This window comes from Triturus cristatus, chromosome 2_2, assembly GCF_964204655.1.
Source record: "Triturus cristatus chromosome 2_2, aTriCri1.1, whole genome shotgun sequence".
Taxonomy (NCBI): domain Eukaryota; kingdom Metazoa; phylum Chordata; class Amphibia; order Caudata; family Salamandridae; genus Triturus; species Triturus cristatus.
Window position 1 is genome coordinate 406,409,703 of NC_140582.1, and position 26,124 is coordinate 406,435,826.

The window sequence follows — 26,124 nt, forward strand, 5'->3', positions numbered from 1 at the left end:
CTTGTAAATGCTATTTTCTTAGGAAATACTGAACAGATTTACACCAGACCTGCAAAAGGCACTTCCTTGACCTTATGGCTACCTCTCTGCCAAATTTCACGTAATTCTGTTCAGCCGTTCGGGCTGTAGCTGCGACTAAAGGTCCTATGGAAAAATGCATAGGGAAAACGCGTTTTGGGACCCCCCTTTTTCTCGGCCCCCGCTTGACGAATCACCCCGAGACTTACAGGGTAGGAGCTGAGCAGAGCGCCCCATTAGTTTTGGAAATTTCGGGAGGATTCGTCTACCGGCGCCAAAGTTATTCAAAATAGAATTTTGAGATTTCCTATGGAAACTAGGTTGTATCTATAACTATCTACTGGCGACCGCCAGTAGATGATATATATATATATATATATATATATATATATATATATATATATATATATATCAACAATCATCACAACCTAAACACCTAGCAAGTCAAGCAGGTCTTGCTCTGGGTCTAGTATGTCAGCCCAGTGGTGTATCATCTGCTGCTGGGTGCACTGAATCCCTGTGCTGTGGCACACACACAGCAGCACACGCCCCCAGAGCATCAGATGTTCCCACAGGGTTTAACCCTTACTGGGCCTACTGCCTGCTGCCAACATGTGGAGTAGCTGGAGCTGCACCCAAAACCTTAGTATGACCTCTTCAACCTTGCTGAAAAGTGGGTGGGGCTTCACTCCTGCATTGCTCAAATGGGGTAAGGTAGCACTGGTGCTTCCTACTTCTCCCATAGTTGACTAAATGCAGTTGATTGGACTGGTTGGGATGGGAGGGAGATGGCCTGGGATGGGACAGGCTTGGGATGGGACACTTGGGAATGAAAAAGAATACTGGAGGACAGGTCAGGAAAGGAAAACAAAAAATACAGTAGTACAAAGTGTCACAAAAATACACATAGAAATGTAAATACACATAGGAAAATACAGACAGTAACAAAAATAAGAAAACAAAAGATGGGATTGGGAAGTGGGTTATCAGATGGGGTAGATTAGGAAGCACTGAGTTCAGAAAGATCACAGGCAGGAGAAAAATAGGCAGAAGCAGTGACAATAAAAAACAAAATGGCCATGCACTTGCATTCTGTGTGGTGCCATTTGCGCTGATTTTTCAGCAGAAAACACGCCGCCAGAGCTTAAACTCTCTGTGATGAGTGTGAATTACACAGAGGGAAACTCTGTGAGTTCCAATCAGGACTAATCCTCACATATATATTTCCTAGAATAGCTGTAATGAGGACAATCAATTTAGAAATGGTTGGCATGTAGCAATGAGTATTTCCTAGCATACATTTTTGTTGATCTGCTTCTTGTTTTTGAAGAGAACACCAACTGTAACTAGGGCCATATTTATGACCCCCAATGTGGTACATGCGTGACGCAACTGAAAAATTAGATTAATGAAGCCACGCAAGGCCACTCTGCGTGGCCGTGAGTGGGTTCATAAATCTCAAGTAAAGCAATGGCGTGCAAATTGCTGCGTTGGCTTACTCTGCACTAGGGAAGCGTTTCATGGGTGTTGCATGGATATTCCCACAAATCTCCTGTGTTTTTGCTCGCATTCCCAGATTTCCAAGAATTGGTAAATCTGTGAATGCTCCAAAAAGATATGCCTTACAAGAAGAGGCGTAATAAGCGGAAATATCTTTATTTTTCCTTGTTAGTTCCTCTTTCTCTGTGTGTTGCATTCTGCAAAACAAATAGATAGAGGAATATGCCTCTCAGGATTGTTTTTGTGCAGGAAGGTGCCCCTTGCTGCAAAAAAACAAAAATTCCCCCAAAAAATTCTACATGCAACACTGGCACCCTTGCACCATGGTGCAAGCATGCCTTCTCCAGCGCTAGGCAGCCAAAATGGCACCAGCACAGGGAAAATGGAGGAATGTGCCCTATTCTTTCAAATATCCTACCCGTAGGAGCAGTAGAGCAAGTTGACTTGCTGGGTTACACTGCGTGACAATTCTCATAAATATGCCCCCTATTTCATAGAGTCCAGCCATAACCTGAAAAATATAATTAAGGATTTACAACCTATAATGAAACTAGGGGTGGGCGGAATTTGCATAGTCACGCTACGCAAAGTTCCGCGAAATGGCAAAAAAGTCCGCGGGCAAGCGGACTTCGGCGAGCTCGCGGAATACATTTTTGTGACAGGAGCATCATGCCAGAATGAATCCTGCCCAGCATATATTTATCCAAGAAGATGCCACCGTTTTGTGAAATACCTCTACTCAACTGGAGTAATACTGGCTAATCAGTAAGTACTGCCTCATTGGGTAAATGTATAGTGCCTTTCCTACACTACAACTGTGCGCCAGAAGAGTTGTCTCCAGTGACCATGTGTGTCTGTAACTTTGCCACCGCGCCAAAAGGCGCCGGGGTCCCTTGAGTGAGCTGTCCATCATAGTTGGGAAAAGGCGGTAAGACGTTGCACACCGGCGCGGTGTGTGGGGCGGGGCAGAGACCGATCAGAGCAGCAGATGAAAAGAAAGAACCTCCTGGTCACAGGAACTATACGGGGATTGCACTTGAGAAACTCATGGATGCAAAGACCTCCATCAAGGATTAAAGCACCTTTTTTGTACTGATAAATGCATTACTGAATTTGAGCTTCAACTCGGCCCGGGCACCTGCTTTAATTATATCTGTAAGTGCTTCCTGTTGAGGTTTGATTTTTGTGACAGGAGCATTGTGCCAGAATGAATCCTGCCCTGCATATTTTTCCACGTAGATGCCTCTGTTTTGTGCAATACCTCTACTCAACTGGAGTACTTTCTTACTGGCTAATCAGTAAGTGCTACCTTGTTGGGTAAGTGTATAGTGCTTTTCCTACACTACAGCTGCGTAAAGGGGCAGAAGAGTTGTCTCCAGTGACCATGTGTGTCTGTAACTTTGCCACCGTGCTGAAAGGCGCCGGGGTCTCTTGAGTGAGCTGTCCATCATAGTGGGGAAAGGGCGGGAAGATGTTGCATACCGGCGCTAGTGCGTGTGGGGTGGGGCTTCTATGAAAGTTCACATGCCTCTTGTTTATAAAGGGTCAGAGACCAATCAGAGCAGCAGATGAGGAGAAAGAACCTCCTGGTCACAGGAACTACACAGCGATTGCGCTTGAGAAACTCATGGATGCAATGACCTCCATCAAGGATTACAGCAAATTGTTGACGGTAGATATGGGGAGAAAGCACACCTGCCAAGCCTCGACCGTGCTCACCAATTTTTTGTGCTGATTAATGTGTTAATGAATTTGAGCTTCAACTCAGCCTGGGCACCTGCTTTATTTATATCTGTAAGCGCTTCCTGTTGAGGTTTAATTTTTGTGACAGGAGCATCGTGCCAGAATGAATCCTGCCCTGCATATTTATCCAAGAAGATGCCACCGTTTTGTGCAATACCTCTACTCACCATGCTCACAATTTCCGCTACGCCACGGATCACGGAATTTTCAGCAATTGCTGAAATTTCGCAAATTCCTTTAGCGGAGCGGAATTTATTGCCCACCCTTAACTGAAACATAGTGCCCAAAACCTAAATAAGGGATAAAGTACTCCCTACCGTACATTATGAGAATATTGCAAGCTATAAAGGAGTTCCATAGTCACAAACAGGAACAAGACTGAAGTCTTAGTAACTTTATAAGGTTATGGAACTCCAAAATGGGGTTTGTGGTTGGCTTGGGTATTCACCTAAGCCAGGCAGAACCCACCACTCTAGTCAGGGCAAGGAAGTTACACACTGAAGACTATGTGCCTCGTCTAAGGAACCCGGTGCTTTCAGGTTTGGAATGCCTGGCCAGAGGGGCCTAACTCAAACGGTACTTCTTCTAAGTGCCTACACCCCCTCAGGACCTTGGACCCCTGCGCACCTGCCCTTCCAATGGCAGGGTTAGGGTCCGCCTGCTGGCCAGGTTGCCAGGGACGTGTTCGTGACCAACGTGTAGGCCGCCGAACATAGCACGTGCCTACACGGGCAAATACAGTAATTCTCGGCACAGGGCCTCCCACGACGATTCACCCGATAGTGCCAAGTCTGGAGAAAAGGAATTGTCCCAGAGCAGCTGCCCACGAGCTCGCGGTGCAGCTGTCAACCAAATGCAGAGGCGGGAATGGCTCCTAGCTGGTCTCCTTCTAGTGCAGTTCTTGCATCACCCGGGTCGACCACAACAGCTCCCTGCAAGGCACAAAAAGGACCCAGAGCGAAGTCTCCAGCGGTGTCACTCTACACAGTCTGTCCCTTTACACCGGCTGGCCCCGCCCCCAATTACGTCGGCCTGCAAAGGACTTCCCGACACGGGAGTGCTCGTCCTCCTGGTGCCGTTAGGCAGCTCGGGCCACGTAGCAGAGCCCCCGCTGCACTGCTGCACAGAGCGCTCTTTCCTCGCAGTCCCTCGGTCACAACTGGGTGAGCCCCCTCCATTACAGCCCTCTCAAAGCACGCTGTGATAATGGTGAAAACCCAGCACTCTGCCTGCACTTAACCCCAGGAACCAAGGCAGGGAACGTGAAGTGCTTCACCAGCGCTCAGGCTTCTCCAGCACAGGGGAAATCCCCTCATGCTGGACTCATTGGAGAGTACTGGGGGCACACAGTTCTAGGAGAGCAGGCAGCAGGCCAGCACACAGGATGCTTGGGTATAGACGCAGACCCTCCAGTAGTTCAGCTCAACAAGGCCAGTCACAGTGGCGGTTTCCTGCCAGCACAGCAATCCTCTGGTCACTAGACCCACGCAGTGTCTTCCCCCAAGTTCCAAGCTATCTTCAGTTGACCTCACATGGGGTCACAGCCCCAGTACTTATAGTGCATATGTCTTTGATCTTCCCCCGGCACAGGGCTCTGAGCCCAGACCCAAGCAGTTCTGTGGGCACTAAAAAAATAATTACAGTGCATAACAACCTCCATTCAAATTGTGAGCCCTGCCTCTAGACACACCACAGGTGGGGTGGAGCCATCAATGTGGAAGGCAGGCACAGCCCTATTCAGGTACAAGTACTACTCCTCCCACCACTCCAAATGCAGACCAGGCATATTCAGGTGCCAGGGGAAAACCCTCCCGCTAGTCTAAATTCAGCCAAGGTCGATTCAGCCTAGCACTGTGTCACCCAAGCAGGGCAGGACACTCCTCAACGCCCCCCCCCCACCCCACAGGGACTGCCTGGAGTGAATGCACCTCCCCTCTCTCCTGTCAGCCAGAACCAGATGGTCATTACAAATCAGGCAGGCACAAAGACACATAGCACACAGAAATGCCCCCACTTCTAAAAGTGTCATTTCTAAAATATTAATAATAAATCCGCTTTCACCAATAAGCAGGATTTATCACTACTATTCCAAACATACCAACCTTGATCATGCTACCCCTCTCAGATCAGGAATTACCACTGAAGCACATATCAGGTAATCCCCACTGCATACCTATGAGAGGACAGCCTCTCAGCAGTGAGAAACCAAATAAGCTGTTTGTCACTACCAGGACATGCCACACGTTAAGGTGCATGCCCTACCTTTTACCTACACTGCACCCTGTCCATAGGGCTACCTAGGACCTACCTTAGGGATGACTGATATGTAGTAAAAGCGGAGTCACAGACGTGGAAGCCAATTTAAGTGCCACGTCACAGCTGCAGTAAACTGCACACGCAGGCCCTGCAATTGCAGAGGCCTGAGACAGGTTTGAGAAGTTACTTTGGTGGGTGTCACAAGCAGCGCTGCAAGCCCACCAGTAGCATTTAATTTACTGGCCCTGGGTATATGGGATACCACTGTACAAGGGACTGATAGGTGAATCAAATATGCCAAACAGGTGTAGACCAATCTTACCAAGTTTACCATAGGGAGCACATGCACTTTAGCACTGATCAGCAGTGATAAAGTGTCCAGAGTGATAAAACCACCAACAACAGATCAGAAAAAATATAGGAGAAAGGCAAAAAGTTCTGGGATGACCCTGTACAAAGGGCCAAGACTAACCCTTATCATGTACTCCAGGGGGTACTTTATCCCATATAATACATGATCATTCCATCGCCTTTCCCACAAACCACCCAAAACATTGGTGTATAGCTCTTTCATATGAGAGAGAGTGCATGTTTGCCAACATGGAGGATAAAAATAAGCCCTCTAGTGCAAAATTGAACACATCAAAAACCTGTTAGATATTTGTTGTAAACAGATATGACAAACAATTCAATATAAGTCAGATATGTTTTTAAATAAAAAGCTGCAGTAGCTTATGATGTGTAGAAACATGGAGAAAGTGCAAAAAATAAACATGTTCGATCTGCTTGTCATTGTAATCTAGAAAAATAAAGTAAAAGAAAGAAAAACAAGGTTCCATTTTGGTTGCATTAAATGGCTGTATCACTTATGCTCCTTGATCTGACCTGCCTTTCATGTCATCTACTGGCTCTGGCAGCAGGCATTGTTACATCGGATCTTGACTCTGGTAACATATACTAGTTGAGTTCTGATGTCTTTTCTTTATAATTGGTTACTAGGTGCATCACAAGTCGCCAATTACAAATAAATTAGAGGCTGACAGTTATACAGGGATTACATAATCCCATGTATTATATATTAATACAGACATATAGAAAGTGAAAGAGGCTTGTAAGAAAGTTAATTAATGGTTGGAGTGGATGTACTAGACCACAGGTAATAACACTAACCTGCAAGGTCCAGGCAAAGTTCTCATTACTTTAAACCTGAGCTCAACCCCTGGTAGCTGTGGCAAAGAGCAGACAGGCTTGGCTAAGAGAAAATTGGTAAAGCTTTCAGAAAGGCAAAACAGTTAAAAAGTTGAACGTTTAGCACTATACAAATCACATTCTAATTTATAAGACTAGAGTAAAATGACACCAAATGACTGAAGCCCAAAAATGGGAAACAGAGATATGAATTTTAAAGATAAAAGAAAGCAAGAAAAAGTAAATCACCAATAAGTATTCACTGCTAGTATGTGACAGAGTCCTAGCCGTGATTTCAGGCCAACTGTGATGGAACACGGGTCAAATACACCAAGCAGGTTTGTTCTGGTTAAAGATTTTACCTTAGGGCTTAGTCTTTGAAATGGAGGTCAATTCCTGTATCGGAGCAAGGTTGCAGACTACTTCTGAGGTAGTCATGTCAAAGCTGGACAGCAGCTGGATGAGGTACCACTGAAGCCATTGGTTTTGGCAAGACAAGCTTTGAGTGGGAATTCATGCCCTGGGAAGTCCTCAATTCAGTGAGATCCTTTTTTTAACTTTTGCCCATTCAAGATTTCTACGTTTGAACTTAGTCTCTCTTTTGGAGCTCACAATACTCCTGCATGTCAAGGCTATTGCTTGTATATAATTATGAGTCCCATGAGGCCGGATACCTGCTTGCCAAAGGCTTGTTGAAAAAGATTTCCTGCTGTGCAGAAGCTCCAAGCAGGAGAAAGCTGATTCTTCAGCCTAGCAAAGTTGTGCCTTGGCTGGATCTGCCCATGTGGCTGGTCCCACAGCTTTACATAGATTTATAGTAGAAGGCCAATTAGGCACCGCCAAGGATTTCATGACCCAAGGGATAGCATTTAGAGGTCAGATCTCACTCCAGCAGAGGAGACCAGTAGCTCAAGTCCAGTTCCATTTGTAACTGGGCAGGTGGAAACTTCAAGAAAAAGGCCAATTGCAGCTTATCATACTCCAGGAGACACACAGAGAGTTGCCCTACGGACATTTGGAGTCTACGTCCTGGTCCTGGGTGCAAGTGGGAGCAGGTCCAGCCCTTCAGATCTTCTCATAGGTCTCAAAGAGCAGGTGGAGTTCTTTTGTTCTTCCACAAGTACAGAAAGCACTCTGGGGAGCTGAGTGAGGTGCCAGCTTTGTAGGTTTCACTAACAAATAGGTGAGAATGACTCCTGGATACTACCTAACCAATAGGGAAAAAGTTCCCAGGGGCAACCATATGCCCTTTTACAGCACATCCTATTTGCCTTACTGCTGACTCACCAGGAGGCACTAATCTAAGGGTAAATCAAAGATGGCACAGGCCCTCTGCCCGTGGAGGGAGCCTGTGTGCCAGGCAGGGGTATCTTTAGGGAAATGAACAGTCTACTCTTCCTAAGCTACCCCAAACTTGTTCTGAGACCAGTTCCCCTCCAACTGTGCTCTTGCCTAATTGGATACCCCTGCCCTAAAGAACAAATGCTAATGATTCTTTAGGTTTCCCCTTACAATTTTCTATGAATGAACAGGCTGCACCTCTGTCCCTCTCAATTTAAGGAAGTTCCCAGGAACCTCCTTAGTTTGTCTTCCTGAGCTGACAGGGATCCCAACCAGTCCATCCTCTCACCAACTTTAGGCCATTGTCTTTGCTCTAGGCACAGTTTTCATCCCTCATTAAGATCTAGCAGTGCCCAAGCAACTGCTCTCAGACTAATGCAAATCAGCCTCCAGGAGCTCCAGGGAAGGAAAAGGTAGCTTTATAAATGTTATGTTTCCTAAATATTTAGTAAATTGTACAATAAATATTACAAAATTGTGGTTGAATAATTTTTCTACCTGAGGCCACACCCGCGATATCAGACATAATGTTTCAATCTGTATACCAGGTGTCTCATAAGACAGCCTTTTACATTGAAAACAGCTTTTGGGGGCTTGTCACTGAAGGGACATGGTAAAAACACATTTCTACATGTATCACTTTGAAATATCATGAACCCTACTTTGTGTGTTACAAGGCCTACTTATGAGTGACGTATTAATATTTTAAAGGAAGGTTTTTCACCTGTCAAAAGAGTTATTTTGACAAGTCAGGCTGCAGACTTAAATGGCAGCAGTCAGGCTACATTATTGGGTCTGAAGTCTTATTTTCTTGCCACACTAGTGAATACCACAATTAGTGATTTGAATCTAAAGGTGACATTAAACTTTCTATTTCCAAATTCTACACTGGACACTACAAACCTACAGAAATGTTAAATATGCCACTTAGGAATTAGCCACTTTCTGCATGTTGTAATGGTCAGATCACACAGACTGGACACTAGACAGCAGTGCCCAAGGGTACACAGTCTAAAAACCAGCAATAAATGTCTGTTAAAATGGGAGCGACCACACAAATAGGGCAATTTCTCACACGACTGGACACAATCCAAGGTGATTTGGAGATGTTAAAATAATGTTTTTTCATTTTTGAATAGCAGATAAATATTGAAAAACAAGCCAGCACACATGACTTTTACTTACCCACATAAGAAAATGTTCAAGGAAATCTAAATTCAGTTTGCACTGCCTTGAAAAAGCTTTAGGTTATATGAGCCTGACCAAAACAAAGAGACCAATTTACCATACCCTTATGAGCCTTCCTGGTCTGTTTGTAGCCACTTGATCATAGTTTACTATCAAATGACTAAGTGTAATTAACACATTTTCAAGGAGCATTGTAAATTCTTCTACAAATGTTGAAATTCGTGAACTTAAAGAAGTACTAACCTAGTTGTTTTGAATGAAGTGCAGAGTACGGCCATGCAGGGAAGAATTTGGAAAGCATCTTCTCATATGGAGGCCCCCTTTCCAATTACCATGCACCTTAGTGTTGGTAGCTACCCATTTTACCACCACGCCCCTCGATCTGAGCAGTGCTAGTTAAAGTCACAAATATTCACCCTGTCATGAGTTGCCCACACCCTCTGCAGGTAAGCTGTCTTGTGCTGCCGTGCACATCCCTTGCAACCAAATTGTCCCTTGCTGCCCTGTAGCACCTGGCAAATGAGCTGTGCCTTGCAGCAAAGTATTACAATCCCTCAGGATCCTTACACTGTCTTTTTCCCCCCTCCACTCACTATAATATGTACCTGAGCAGGAAGCTTTGCCATCTGTTGCTCAGGATTACCTCTTTTGTTAAAACCATGCCTTGTTTTCCAGTCTAAGGGCAAGGAGCCATCCCTGCCAAGTACCATGCATCTGGGGCTCGACTAACGCATTTTAGTGTGGTGGTCCGCATCACCACACTAAAATGCAAAATCATTCATGTATAGCGCCTCCTTGCCACCACCAGCACTGAGCCAAAAGCAAGCCAGGGGGGAGCGTTGCAAGCTCTGCCCTAGAGAAGCACTCTCATTGAGCAGTCCAGTCCATGCTGCTCTGGAAGAGTGTGTGACTGCACTGCTGCTGTGCAGTGCTGCCCTGGTATACTTTGAAAGGGTTCATCAGAATATGCCACACGTGGGTTTCATCCGCCTGGGGGCTCTTGTGCACTGGCTGCATCTGCGACAGTTGCTGCTGAGACTAAGCCTAGGCTGATCACAGCAGAAAGTGACTGCAACTATCATCACACACTAGTCAGTGTGTCCAATTGCCAGTGTCAGAAAGTCAGTGTTTCTCAGTGAGGCGGGCCTTGGCGCAAGTGGGAGTTATGATTCTTCAGTTTACTCCTGAGTGCTAGGGCTTGCCTCCACTTTAAAGGGTGCCACTGTGCCTCATCGGCAACCATCCTTTGAGTGTCCAGAGGCCTCAGAGTAATCTCAGAGACTACAGCAGCAGGATCATGATGATCATTGCTATAAAACTGGATCCGACTGCCTCTAGTGTGTGCCATGCTGCAAGATTCCATGGACACTTTGCCTCATTTCAGGCCACTTTGATTAATTTGTTGAGAATATTTATTCATAATACAGCCTGAGCCTGTAGCTCATTGCTCACCTTCGGCTGGTGGGGCCGCAGCGGGCTAGGATCAACTGACTGACTGTATTGATTAATAGTAGCACAACAATCGAGAAACAAACAAATACTGCGCAGAAAGAGAGGTGGGAGGAAGTTTCGCCCTGGCCACAGAGCTCTCTAGCAGGCATAGACTCCAGTGCCACCTTCTGTGTTAGGCCACTTGTTATCACTTGTTATATTAAAATAATCAACAATGATCACCCTGCGCTGGAAGTCACTAGTTCACTTGGATGAAGGGCTTTAATAGCAATTAAGGCCCGCCTTCCGTAACAGTGTAGTTTCTGAAGGCAGTGAACATGATGTTATGCTGAATGTTTGCCAATCACCATTTATTAGCAAGAGGTGTGGTTATCGCAGTCAGTAGGAGAGCCAGACTTAATGCTTTGGAGAAGGGTCAGTGACTCTTCAAGCTGAAACTCCGGGAAAGCTAGTAAAGATGGAGGATCCAAGAGGTGAAATTTGCTAGAAGAACTAAGGTAGCAGGTCAGTTCTTCCTCTGAGATGTTAGTGAAGGCTTGTTGGATCACAGAGATCTTTTTGTGGAAGAATTGGGCTATTTGATTATACCATTCCTCCGTGCAAGGCCCTTCCTTTGTGCTGGCTTTCGAGGTGGTAATGGTAAAGGATTTAACTATGCTAAAGATTTCCTTACTCTTATTTTGGGCATTTTCTATCTTGGTTTAAAATAAGTTTTTCTTGGCTGCCTTCACGAGAATGTAATGATCTTTTAAGGTGTCTTTATACACCTTCTTGTCCTCAGGTAGATAGGATTTACACAATTTCCGTTCCATTTTTCTACAATTTGTTTTGCTAGAGCTGAGGGAATCGTTTAACCATGTAGCTGGTGGGGCCGACCTCTTTGAGGAGCGGGAAACAACCGGTACCGCTGCACCAATGTTGATTCAGAGCCATGACTCTATTGATAGGGCGTCCGAGTCGGGGCAGCCAGACAGCTCCGTTGAGGAACAACCAAGGGCATCTGCTAACATCGGGATGGATATTTTATGGAACTTTCTGTAATTAGGGACCCTCTGCCCTGCGTTAGCCTGAGGGGCTGTGGCAGAGTTGGGAATGAAACATTTTAATATGAGGTCGTCAGACCAGGTAATGGTAAGAGGTAGGCTTACAGATATGTCAAAGTTGTGAAAGATTTGGTCTCGGGTATGGCCCTTCTCATGGGTGGCTGAAGAAATAGATGGAAACATGTTGCAGGCCTGCAGCGTCTCCAACAAGGAAATTGTTTGAGCGTCTTTTCCATTGTCCATATGTATATTGAAATCTCCCAGAAGAAGGCAGTTGTTGTATTTTAAGGCCAGGGAGATGGTGGCTGTATTAAGCGTAGTAATACATTTTCCAATTGCACCTGGAGGTCTGTAAATCAGAAAAACAGCTATGCTATGATTGGGACTAAGGTACAGCGGAAGCCTAAGGACTCTGCCCCCTCGATGTTTTCCATCGGGATGGGAGAGCAGTCTAAATTTTTATTGTAAATTATGGCGACACCGCCCGCCTTACCACTCGGTCTGTCCCTCCTAAGGATTTTATAACCCGTAGGGATGGCCGAGGTGATAGTAGGGTTGGAGGCTTCAGACAGCCAGGTCTCAGTGAGATGTAAAAGATCAGGCTGTTCGTCTAACAGTAGGTGACATGTGTGGTTCATGCTTTTGCATAGAGCAAGTGAGGAGAAATTGTGGAAAAGCACAGAGTAATTCAGCCACACATATACAATTTTAAAAGTATTAAAAACCTAGTAGCGGGGCAGAAAACACTAAATCCTACTGCTGCCAGCTGCACGCGCCCGTTTACATCGGGAATATATAGGTTAATGCCTATGATGCAAACTGGATCGCTAACGCAGCTGAGGAAGCTGAAACTGTGTGGGAAACAGGGGCTCAAATTAGATCATAAATTCAAAGCTGTTCTGAACAGGGGCCCCCAAAATATGTTTGGCCCAGGGCCCCCAGAATCCTTAAGATGTCCCTGAGCCCGGAGGGCCGAAAGGGAACACCACCGGCTGCCACCACCCCCAGGACCCCCCTCCCCGGCACCCCCGACCAAAGACATGGCACATCAGCTACACCTAAACATGTGTCATCACAAAAATGAGCATCACACATTCACTTTCGAAGCAACAAATGAAACTTTATTAAAATGAACACTGAAATGAAATTAAGACACATGGTGGCTCCCCTCGGGACAATCTGCAGGTCACAGCCTGCAAGACAAAAACCGTGATGAGAAGGTGTGTCCTGCGCATTTCAAAGGACAGAGAGAAAGTGAAGGAGAGAGAGAGGAAGAGAGGGAGAGAGAGAGAGAGAGATAAGAAGAGAGGGGGAGAGAAAGAGAGAGAGAAGAAGAGAGGGGAGAGAGAGAGAGAGAAGAAGAGGGGGAGAGAGAGAGAAGAAGAGAGGGGGAAGAGAGAGAGAGAAGAAGAGAGGGGGAGAGAGAGAGGGAGAAGAAGAGAGGTGGAGAGAGAGAGAGAGAGAGAGAAGAGAGAGGGAGAGAGAGAGATAAGAAGAGAGAGGGAGAGAGAGAGAGAGTGCTGCCCGTGAGCACCCAGGCCACACTGCTCACCTGCTGCCACTGGTGTGTCTCCAACCACTGGCCGGTATGTATAGCAGTACACCAGGTCGCATATCTGAGACAGAGCCGTCATTTGAAACAGAGTCCAGATACATGATTGGCACAGTACGCACACACAAGACAACATCGCCTGCCCGCCCATGCACACCCAGGCAGAGGCACCCCAGCCCCTCCCGACGCCCATTGGAGCATGCCCACCCATGCACACCCAGGCCTCACTGCTCACCTTCCGCCACCGGTGTGTAGACAGGAGGTCCTACCATGGGCAGCTGCAAGCCGCAAGCCTGGGGCCCGTGGACATGGCACCCTCCACACCATGCAGCCCTGCTCTGCAGGACACCAGGTCTCACGTTTGGTGCTGGGTCTTGATTACTCCATGGCATAGGACATACCAGTGCATCATCGCAGGCTGCACATCCGCTCAGCCCAATGGGTGCCACTAACTCTTGGATCCCGGAAGCGACGCCACATGGCAGTAGGCCCATGCTGCCTGCTGGCTCTGGGCTGCACTGCGGTCCAGCAGGGCATACAAAACCTGAGCTGTCCATATCGCCGGGACGGGGCATCATTGCAGGCTGCACACCCACTCAGCAGCTTAAGGTGCCACTAACTCAGTGCACCCAAAGTCACCATCCCGTGGCAGGGTGCCTGTGCCAGTCACAATGCTCCGGGTGCCACTAACCCTGTGCAACCCCAGTCAGCGCCACGTGGTGGTAGGCCCGTGACAGCTGCAAGGCCTCGGTTGCCACTAACCCTGTGCGCAACAACTCATGGGCCCTTTATGATTGAGAACCATGGAGCGTCTGTCATCCACTCACCACCGGCAGAGGGGAATGTGACGTCGTCGGCCCCTTATGTTGGCAGAGTCACATGGTCTATGACGCCTGTGCCGGATGGGTGTGGTGTGCGTGCAAACCTGCCCTCAGGGAGTGGCTGTGACATGCTGACAACTAGACCAGTGGCCTGCACACCACCAGCGAGTACGCCTGCAACGGGTAGCAATGAGGGCCCCCCCTTGGAGCGTAAGCGGAGTGGTCTGGCCTGCCGTACACCGGACCAGCGCAGGGCTTGCAACAATGACTCGTGGGCTCTGGGTGTGGTTCAGTCCATGTCCAGACATGGAAGTGACTGATGCGTGTGTCCCTGTTGTAGTGTTCACGGGACCCGGTACATAATAAGCAATGTAGCACCCTCTGACTGGCATCCCACAGGATGAGCATCATTGACACAAGGGAAATCACTGTCTCTACATTCATCCACACATTCATACATGAATGATGAAAGACATGACACAGCAGTGCGTCACTGGATGTTTATTGCACATCCAGTTCAGTTCTGCAGCTAGAGCGGTACAGGGCAAAACTGAGCACACTACACAATATGGGCCCATGGAGGGCCAGCCAGAGTCCATCCGGGGATGACAAGTACTGCGGAAGAGGAAGGGTACAGTCCGCAGTCTGGTCGCCGTGTCATTGGTCATCAAACAGGATATGGCAGTCCATGTCGCTGTCCAAGGTGAGTGCATTGGAGTGTATCGGGGGTCAGGGGAAGGTCATGAGGCCATGTGCGGCACTAAGCAGAAAAAGGCCAGGTAGTGGAAATGAATTCTAGTGCCTTCTGATCACAAACCCATTCACATCCTCATCCCCCGATGTGTGCTCTGCCCCACCTGTGGGTGTTGCAGTACCAGCCGAGGCACTGTGTGCCACTGACATCAGGTGCGGGAGTGGATACGTTTGCTGCACTGTGAGGCAATGGCACACCAGGGGACAAAGATGTTGATGGTGTGGGAGCAGCAGCATTTATCTGCGCCACGCCTTGTGGCAGCAATGCCATGATGATGACCTGCAGGGCATGGTAGATCCCAGCTAAATTTCGCTGATGTACAGCGGTGGCTGCCATCCTTTCCGCCTCCATCTGCACCATGTCCTCCATGAGCCTACGCATGTGTGACAGCTTACGGCTGGTATCGCTAGTGCCCCTCTGAGCGGACAGGTGTTCTTCCCTCTGCATCAGGAATCCAGCGATGTCAGTCAGGGCTCATTGGAGATCATGGAGCGGGCCTAGACACCCATGGATGGCGTACATTTTGATGGCAATGAGGTCGAACCCCACCCGCTCCTGCTGAGCCATCTCCCTCCGGGCCTTCAGTACACGGCGTTGGAAGGCCTTGTGTTGTTCCTGGGGGTCTTGGGAGACTGCTGGGGCCGTGGGTGCCTCCTGCTGGGTGGTTTGGGTGGTGGGTGGGGTCTCCTTGATTCAGCTGGTCAGCCCTGATACTGGAAGTGAGTCGCAGATGATGTCAATGATATCTAGGAGGGCTTGTGCGTCGATGCTTGGGTTGTCCTCCTCGTCATCAGTGAAGAGTGGCTGGGACTGCTCTTCAGGGTGTGTTGACGGTGGCCCTGCAATGTGTAGGGGAGATGGTGTATTACAATGTGTCCACATGTATGTAGCTGCATGGTACATGTTGACATTCAGACAGCATGGCATTGTACATTGTGACAGTCTATAGATCTGGGTGATGACCCAGAGTCATTGAGGGTGTGCACTGTGCTCTGCTTGATTGTGCATGTGTGTCATTGTGGCCACCTCCATCCGTCCACCCAGGACCTGGTGGTCACTCACCCTGTTGTGGCTGTGTTGTGTCCTGTCAATCAGTGTCCGGTCCCCCGACTCCGGCCACAGTATCCACACTGATGACTGTCGACACCAGCTCCTCCATGTCATCCAGCACGAGCTGTGGAGCTTGGCCCCCACCTTCAGTGTGAATTGCTGCCTTCTGGTTGGCTGCGAGTTTCTCCTTGGTCTTTCTCTTGATGTCATTCCATCGCCTCTTGACCTCGTCCATTGTCCTCTTGTGCTCTCCGACAGCATTCACCTTGTCCACGATGTCCCGCCATGTTCCAGTTTTGGTGCCCAATGACACGTTGGAGGTGACGAACAGTTGTTGATGGTGTTACATCACCTCCGTGACTATGATCCTGTTCCCCTGCGGACTGAACTTGGTCTTCCTCTTCTTCTTGTCTTTTCCCTTCCCTGTCCCCGAGGTCCCGGGCTGGTCGTCTGGGGTGCTTGTGGGGTTGCGCTCATCCTCTGCGCCTGCTCCGGCTGCCTCAGTGGTGCTTGGGTGTTGGTCAGTTTGTGTTTGGGTGTTTTTTCTACTTTTATGGTGATTTTTCCTGCCTGCCAGGTGTGTGTTGCAGGCCTGGTGCTGCTTATTGCTGATTTCCTCATCACGCTTTGGCCCATCGCAGGTTTTTTTGTGTTGTGGTTTGTATTTTTATCTCTATCGAGGTGGTTGTATCGCAGACATTGTCCGCGGTTTAGGCAGACTATCGCATGGTACCACCTTGTTGTGAATTCCACGTTGGCACAGGGTTATTTTCCCACGATGGGCTGTGATGTTGAGAGTTGCGTTAAGCTACTCTTGCGGTAGTTATCACACGTTCTTGTGAATATACCCCCTAGTGTCTTCTGCTATATATGCATGAGATAATTATAATTGACGTCAAAAATGAGTGCATTGCACAGATCATGAGGGTGGGAACAATCTTGGGTATATGCAAGAAAGAAGAGAAGAAACATAGGGAAGAACATGCACAGCACCGAACAAAGATGAAAGAAAGGAGCAGACAAAGATGAAATGAAATGAAATGGCGATTTATAGAGTGCGAAACAAAGACCCTAGAGTGTCAAGGCGCTTACTCATTGAAACCAAATTTGACTGAAGAGTTCACAGGCGCTTTATGAATAAACAACCAGGTCTTTAACGCTTTTCTGAAGGCTAACAGATGTGTCTCCTGTTTCAATTTTATAGGAAGAGGATTCCACAATTTAGTTGCGCCTAACACAAAGCTTCTTCTCCCCAGGAACATTTTTTCACCCTGGGAACAATAAGATCATGTGCAGAGGAGGAACGAAGATTGCATGCTGAGATGTAGGGTATCAAGTTCCATTTTAAAAAACCTGGTCCTATACCCTGTGTGGTCTTAAAGACAATACACAAAGCCTTAAACTCAATACGTTTGCTTGTTGGCAAACAATGTAGGTCCTTGACTGTTTTTGACACAGATCTGTGTCTTGGGATATTCAGCAAGAGCCTAGCCGCTGCATTCTGCACAACCTGCAGTTTCATTACAGTAGTCTGCCCTAGAAAGGACAAGCGCTGAGACCACTAATTTACGAAGCTCAACCGGAATGAAAGGAAGGATTTTTCATAGGAGTTTTAACGTATAAAAAGAGAAAGAGGTAACCTGGTTTACATGATTTTCGAGTGAAAGTTTGGAGTAAAAAATGACTCCCAGGTTCTTGACCTTGGTCACTGGCGTCGGTAATGGCCCAAATTCCAGGGGCCAAATATCAGGTGACCAAAAGTTAGTATGTGCACCGAAGAGTAGGACCTCTGTCTTGCTAGAGTTAAGTTTCAAACAGTTAGAGGTCATCCATTCCCCAACCTGACGAAGGCAGGCGTGGAATTGTTTCAAGGTGTCCGTGGGGGATCCTGATACAGAGACGATAATCTGCATATTTTCTGCATAAGAAACAGCCGAAAAGCCCAAGGACCTGATCAACTTTGCCAATGGAGCAACATAAATGTTAAAAAGGGTTGGGCTCAGGGAAGAGCACTGTGGCACCCCACATGGCAATGTAAAATTGGGCGATCTAAGGTTATCTAACGCCACAAATTATTCCCTGTCTGACAAAAAGGAGTTAAGTAGGGTAAGTGCATTCCCTTTGATGGCAATACTCCTTAGAGCTTCCAAGAGCTTCTGATGGTTCACCGTGTCAAACGCGGCCGAGAGGTCGAGCAGCACAAGTGCTGCACTGCCCCCCGCGTCGACCGTTTGCCTAATCATTTCCGATGCAGTGATCAATGCTAATTCGGTGCTGTGGTGCTTTCGAAACCCGAACTGAGTGACAGCTAAAAAATCATTCCTTTCAATGTATTAAGACAGGACACTATTCATTACTTTCTCAGCCATTTTCGCAGGTAACGGCAGTTTGGTGATTGGACAGTAATTATTGGGATCAGTATCGTCCAGATTTGGTTTCTTTAAAAGGGGGAGCACAGAGGCCAACTTCCAGCTGGTGGGGAAAATGTCAGTGGAAAATACTTGATTAAGAATAGGCAACATGTGAGACGCCAAAGTCTCAGAAAAAAGATGAAACATTTTTGGAGGACATAAATCCAAAGGAGAGCCTGATTTAATAGATCTTAACAGGTTAATTGTTGCTTCTATTGTAAGCGTCGGAAAAGTAGATATTTCAGGAGAATCCCTAAATTCAGAGTCGATCCTGGAAGTGGTTCCAGCAAGCCGAGGTTTAGCTAATACTTCGGGAACTACAGCTATTTCTTGATCTATAGTTTTGGCGAAACAGTCATAGACCGCCTTGACTTTATCTTGAAAGAACGTAGCGACCTTGTCGCAAAATGCCTGAGTTTTTGGCGATTCAGAAGCCTCAGCGCCTTTGGATAATCGTTTTACTGTCGAAAAAAGTTCTTTTGATGAGTTTTTTGCTGTCAGTATGGCCGTAGTGAAATAATTAGTTTTTTCTATAAAAATGAGTTTTTTATACTCAAGTAATGCAGATTTATAATTAGCTTTATTTTCCGGGTCGAGTGATGATCTCAACCTCCTTTCCAGATGGCGACATTTTTGCTTTTGTGTCCTGAGCTGCTCAGTGTACCAGGGTTCGGTAGGTCTAGGCCTATGGCGAGAGATGCACTTGGCTGGTAGGGCTTGGTCTATTGACTTTCGCAGCCAGTCCTCAAATGCAGCCACGGCTTCATTTGGATCTTCTAAAGATGGTGGAGGATTTTGGACTAATACAGATTGAAATACGCCCCCTTCCAACTTATTCCAAGGCCGGACCATTTCCTCTGCCTGTTTATCAGATTCCCTGTCTGGGGGCTTTGGACCGGAAATGAAAACAAAATGGCTTTATGGTCTGACCAAACTATTGGTATTGGTGGAAGGCATTGTAGATGATTATTACTGGAGAATATTCCATCCAATAAATGACCCCCCGAGTGTGTACTACCAGTCACCAGCTGAGTGAGGCCCATACCATTAGCAATGTGAATAAGATGGACAGCATCACTATCCAAAGGATCCTCCAAGTGAACATTAAAGTCACCTAGGAGCGTGAAATCAGGTGACTGGGATATAACGTCCAGGGAAGTACCAATATCCTCCTGAGAGTTGGCCCGAGGGCCTGGTGGCCGATAGCATAACAAGCCATTGAAAGAGTGGTAGTTACCTATCATTAATTTAAAAAGTAAAGATTCCAAGGAAGGACCATTATGTTGGGAGGTAAAAACCCCTTTCCAAGTACTGGGAAACAGGACAGCCATCCCTCCTCCCAATTTTGCCCACTCGGTCTTGCCTATGTAATGTATACCCTGAAGGAACAGCCATCGCTAAGTCAAGATCAGCTGCGGCGTCTCCCCAGGTTTCCGTAATAAATGCCACGTCAATACTGTACGTTTCAGTAAGCATGGCAAACTCATTAGCGTGTTTGCAAAGTGACCGTGCATTATAAGGCACCCTGATATGGACATTGCATCACTCTTCGCCATGGGTAATTGCTTTAAATTTAGTGATGATTGAGGATATTCTGGTGGATAGTGGGAATACCCACAGGCTTTACAATTATGCAGTTTATATGACCTTTGGATAGTATCATTCTAGAGAACGGTATATGGCAAAAGGAAGGAAGAAGCCAGAAACAGCATGGAGTATGGCTGATGTGCTATTTAATTCCAAGTTAGATAGGGATAAAGAATCTCCACGCACTGTGCGTGATGGAAATGAAGGAAGAAACACCACAATTGGTACCAAGTACGACATGCCTTAGAAGGCCTGTTGCAATTTTATCTGCCGTGTCCTGTTTTCTCCCAGCCTTTCGTTTGTGACCTGCCTTAAAACTGCTTGATGCTGGCACACTGGGAAGCCATCTGGATCTGGTGCACTTTCTAGGAAATTCATCTAAGCTTTAATATTACATATCAGTGTCTATGCAGCTGCAATAACTTGTTAACATGTTTTTGACAATAAACTGTATTAAAACTATTTCTATTTGTAATCGTTCTTTATGACACTATGATCGATCTGCTATTAGTGCATGAATATATTTGAAAGCCCTTGTGGTTTTTCTGAAAATCTTAATGTTAACCAGGTTCGAGGAAGTATATCCCTTAATGCTCTGTAGAGATATTCGCCAAGCTGCTGTGGATGCCTCTGTCACGAGGCTCCACAGTCAATCCAAAGTCCCAGACTATTCTTCCTGCCAAAAAATGTATGTTTTAAACAACCTGACAGGTTGTGTAGGACCTGCATGCAGCCTGCTCTGCGATATTATGGGACAAACGTTGGGTCATATTATCAAGGACGGCGTTAAAATTATCGCCGGTTTAGCGATAATGGGCTTGATAATTTGCCCTTAAGAATTCCAATAGAAGCCCTTGTTCACACCAGATAATTGTTAACGCCGAGCTTGATAATATGCCCCGTCGTTACTGTATCTGCTTATTTTTATCCTACCTATGAAGCAGCAAGTGGTTGTTAATGTGATACTGTTATTTTGTAACGGAATGGTCAATAATTTCGAGATTGCAGCAATTAATGCTCTTAATGCAAATATTGAAAACCTACGTAGTCTGATGCTTTATTTGCAAGATTGTTCCACTTTCCTTGGTTGTAATAGGCCTCTTAATGAAATAGTTTAGGAAAAAAAATATTTCAAAATGGCTATGTAATTGAGAAAAGTAAAGCAACAGATCACACGGAGCGGAGGCAATGTCAACCATCCATATAGAAAGAGGTATGACGCACTGCTGAACGTTGGTGCAAAAAGTGGTTCCCTAAGTATATAAGAACGTGATCAAAATGTTGTGAATGCATAACAATCATGGAGAACAATATAGGGATTGAGCGTTTCATGGATAAAAATAGTATTGAGTTTTAAAATATAATTTACTGTAGAATCATTTTATTATGTTTCTTTGATTATTGGTGATTGGGTCAGTAGTGTTTTTTTCAATATACATAAATAAATGTAATTGATGATTTTGATGTAATTGTATTTCTAACTTATTGTGTATATGTTTCATTTTTAAAATTGTTTATTACATTTTCATTTTTCAGATTGTGGAGTTCATTGAATGTTTGGGTGGGTATTTGTTGGAAAATGTATCTTTCTGGCATGATTAACCCCATTTTCCTTTGGATTGATGCTGCTGTATTTTTTTACTATGAACGCTGGGACTCTGCTGTAGGAGAGTAGGATCTGCTTCACATTTTTACCCCCACTTTTTGCTGTTGATTCACTGTTTTTCGACTTTAGTCTGGCTGGGACCCAGCTATTCAGGGCCCCAGCCTAGCTGCTGCCTCTCTAAATTGATTACATGTACTTTAGGTACACTCCAGATTGGATTTTGGGGTACCCTTGTGAGTACCTAGTATATGATATACTATGTACCCAGGGCATAGATACTCCAGAGGCCTACCAGGGGCTGAATCATGTATTATCATGACTTTAATCTCCATTGGGGCTCTTTGGAAGACTCGGCTGCCAACAAGCTTGCCACCTTTCTCTCAGCCAACGATCTCTTCCAACATTGCTCTGAAACCACTCATTCCAAGGGCTCAAGTCTGGATCTTGTTATATCCAAAGCAGACTACTGCTCCCCCCATCCATGCAGACTGGTCTGGCCACTTCCTCGTTCCCTTCCGGTTTCATCTTTCTCACGCTATAACTCTTGGCCAACCTAAAAGAGATACTACTTGGTTCCGCAACACTAAAAACATTGATTTTGACACTTTTTGTGACTATGCTATGCGGTCACTTCCTAGACTTGACCCTAACGTGGATGTCAATGCTCTCACCACTCAGTGCCTCTCAGTCCTAGCAGTTGAAATCGACAATGTTGCTCCACTCCAAAGCAAAAGGAAAAGACACCCCCCCTCAGCACCTTGGTTCAATAAAGCTCTCTACAATGAAAGGAATAACCTTAGAATCCTGGAGAAACATTGGAGAAAATCTCCTTCTACCTTCAATCTCTCTCTGCTATGTTCAGAAAGAGCCAAATATCATAACCACATCTTCCATGAAAAAGCATCCCATTTCAGATCTCTCCTTGACTCAGCCAAAAACAGACCCAAAAAACTCTTTGACCTCATCAAAAACCCAAACTGTTCTCCCCTTACTACTAAGCCCGAGGACTCCACAAAGAAAGCAGCCAATTTTGCCATTTTCTTTGATGTAAAGGTCAAAGCACTGGTGGATCAAGTCGCCCACCCCACCCCCTTTGAGGAGCGGAAATCCTTAGTCACCTGGCAATACTTTGACGTCATCTCGGAAGATGACCTCCTCAAATGCATCCTTGAAACCAAACCATCCAACCACTCTTCTGACCCCATCCCTAGCATCATCGCCATCAATTTCTACACCCATACTCTCTCTTACTGGACCGGGCTAGTTAATCTCTTCCTCAGTCAAGGCTCCCTCCCTGTTGCCCTTAAATCAGGACAGGTTACCCCTCTTCTAAAAAAAACCTCCGCTGATGCAATCGACCTCAACAACTTCCGCCCTATCACCAACCTGCCCTTTCTTTCGAAAATCACTGAAAAATGTGTTGCGAAACAACTTTCCCTCCATATTATGGACAATAATCTCCTCGATGTTTTCCAATCTGGCTTCATCCAAAATTGCAGCACTGAAACAGCCCTGCTGCAAGTGATTGATGATGCGTTGCATATACTCGACTCCGGGGAATCGTGACTTCTGATTCTTCTAGACCTCTCTGCAGCCATTGACACTGTTAATCATAGCACCCTCCTCAACACTCTTCAACAGAGAATGGGATTGGATGGCACATTGCTTAAATGGTTTGCCTCTTTCCTCTCAGACAGATCCCAAATGATTAAGATAGCGAAGTCTTTCATCTCCATTGGCTGTAGGTCAAGGTGTCCCTCAAGGCTCTATCCTGGCACCCACTCTTTTTAATCTCTACCTGGAACCATTAGGGAACCTCCTAAGCAAAACTGGGATCCATTACCATCTTTATGCGGATGACACTCAAATCTACCTCAAGGTATCTTCCGCCCACGATCTCTCTTTACTCGACTCTACTCTCAACTCCATCCACAACTGGATGTTAGCTCACCAACTCATTCTAAATCCCGCCAAAACTGAATTCCTCCTCCTTTCGACCTCTCTCTCACCTCCTCCTGTTCAATCGTGGATGGATCAGCTGAACCTGCACAACAACAAACCCATCATTGTCGACAGCGCTAAATCTCTAGGTGTCATTCTTGACAAAAGACTGAACTTAATCTCCCACATCAACTCTATTGCCAAGAATGCACGGTACTAGTTGCACCTTCTATGGGGGATCCGACGGTTTTTCCCAGAGAAAGACTTAAAAACCTTGGTACAATCGCTGGTTCTCTCAAAACTGGATCATTGCAATTCTCTTCTGATGGGCCTACCCAAATCCCACCTCTCCCATCTCAAATCCATCCTCCATTCAGCAGCTCGCTTCATTTTAGGGTCTAAACGAAGCGACCACATCACTCCTATCCTGTCCTCTCTTCGATGGCTTCCGATTGAGGCAAGATCTATTTACAATACTGCCTGCATCACACACAAAGCCTTGCACACGTACTCCCCTCGTTACCTGGCAAATAAATTCAAATTGTCCGGAGGCTCTCGACCCTCTCGTAATGCGGAAAAGCTTCTGCTTGAGCCCCCCGTCTTCAAAAGGGAAAGATCGGTGGCGCAATCCTTCTCAGGCAATGCGGTGAGAATATGGAACTCACTTCCCCCATTGCTCCGTGCCACCTCCTCTACCCGGATCTTCAAAGCTGAACTCAAAACTCTTCTCTTCCAAAGACACTTTCAGAACAACTACTTTCATACTCTGGCCCCTCTTGGAAGTTCGCTCTTCATTGTAAATTTGTATTTTTTCCTGTGCATCCCTCACCCCTGCGTGCTGTGTTGGATTTTGTGTTTGTGTACCCTTTATTTTCTCAGGCCCCTCTTGGAAGTTCGCTCTTCATTGTAAATTTGTATTTTTTCCTGTACATTCCTCACCCCTGTGTGCTGTGTTGGATTTTGTGTTTGTGTACCCTTCGTTTTTGGTCTGTGTAATGTTATATTCTATACCACTTTTCTCTTGTAATGTAACTAGCTCTATTGTTCAGCGCACTGACACCTTTGGTTATGTCCGCGCTTTATAAAAAGGCACTAAATAAATAAATAAATTGTGCCACCCCTGGAAAGCCCTCCAAAATGACACCACAGGTCTGCTACTGCAGCCTGGGTAAGGTGGTGCATGTACCCCTTACTGAGGTATAGGTTCACCTATCACCTCACATAGTAACCTATCAGTCAGCCCTATGGCAGGCCTTATCAATCCTGAAGGCAGGGTGCTTGGTTATATGTGCAAGGGTGCCCAGGCATGAGCTGAGCCCCTCTGCAACCTTCGGAATCTCTTCTTCGGTGTTGTCAGTGGTGCAGCCTGACCATATACTCTTAAGTGCATTATATCTTAAACGGTTAATGCTAACTTTGGACTGGCTGCACAGAAACATGTCGTGTTCGGTGTCAAACACCTTGGAATCATACCCCCACATCAGTTCTTGATGTGAGGATATGATCCCACCCTTCTAGAGGGAGAGACATGGCAGTACTGGTATACCCTGTAGAAATCTAATAGAGTCCTGGCATCACAAAATGGATGCTGCAGCCACAGACACGGGTCTGGCCTCCTGCTGATGACCGAAACTCCGGCAGGGGAGGCCTGGACAATAGGTTTCCTGTCACAGGGAGGTGTGACAGGATGATGTGTATTGGGGCTGGGTGGGAGTACTCTCAGAGTGCTTTGAAGTCCTGCACTGGGGGTACATTTGGTGTCTCTGTGCATAGTCCAGCTCAAACCGGTTCAGGGGCTTCCAGCCCCTGCTCTGGCGTGAAACTGGACAAAGGAAATAGGTGTAGCCACCCCTCTTTCCAAACCCTCCTATTGGTGGGTCCCCAGAGCTAGTCCAGTCCCTTCCTTAGGTATAAGTAAGGAACCTCTGTAAACAGAACTTTAGATACCCGTTCTTCCCACCAAAAATATTCAGCGTAATATCCTCCTAAACTGCAGGTCACTCCCCAAACACTCAACAGAAATCGCCATCCTCTTGGAAGAACGCAACCCGGATGTTCTTTTTCTGACAGAGACCTGGCTCCATGTAGAGTCAGAACCGGATCTTGTCCAGATCCTCCCTCAGGGATACCACATACAGCGAGTAGACCGTAAGGAAGGCAGGGGGGAGGGCTAGCAGTCATCTATAAGGATTGCTTTAGGAGTCGCTGCTCCCCAAACTTGATACCAGATTGCGAAAGTCTTTCTTTTGCCATCGACTTCTCCCCTACTGCAACCCTTTCTGGCCTACTTATATACCGCCCACCTGGGGTTTTAGGACAATTTTTAAACACCATTCCTTCCATCACAGCCGATTTGGCATGTAGGCCATCTAACTTCACATTATTGGGGGATCTTAATATTCACTTCGACGACGCTACAGACCACACCGCCACAGAAATCACCATGAGTCTCGCCGCATTACAACTTGAACAACTGTTGCATCATCCTATCCACACCAAAGGCCACTTACTCGATCCTGTTTTTAGTAACTGTGTAAATCTTACTGCGGGAACTCCTTCCCCACTTCCGTGGTCGGATCACTTCTTGATCCCTCTTTTCTGGGCCACCCCTGATTCCCATTTTCCCACTTATTCAACTATGCGCCAGGATCAGTACTGGTCCAAACTTCCCTT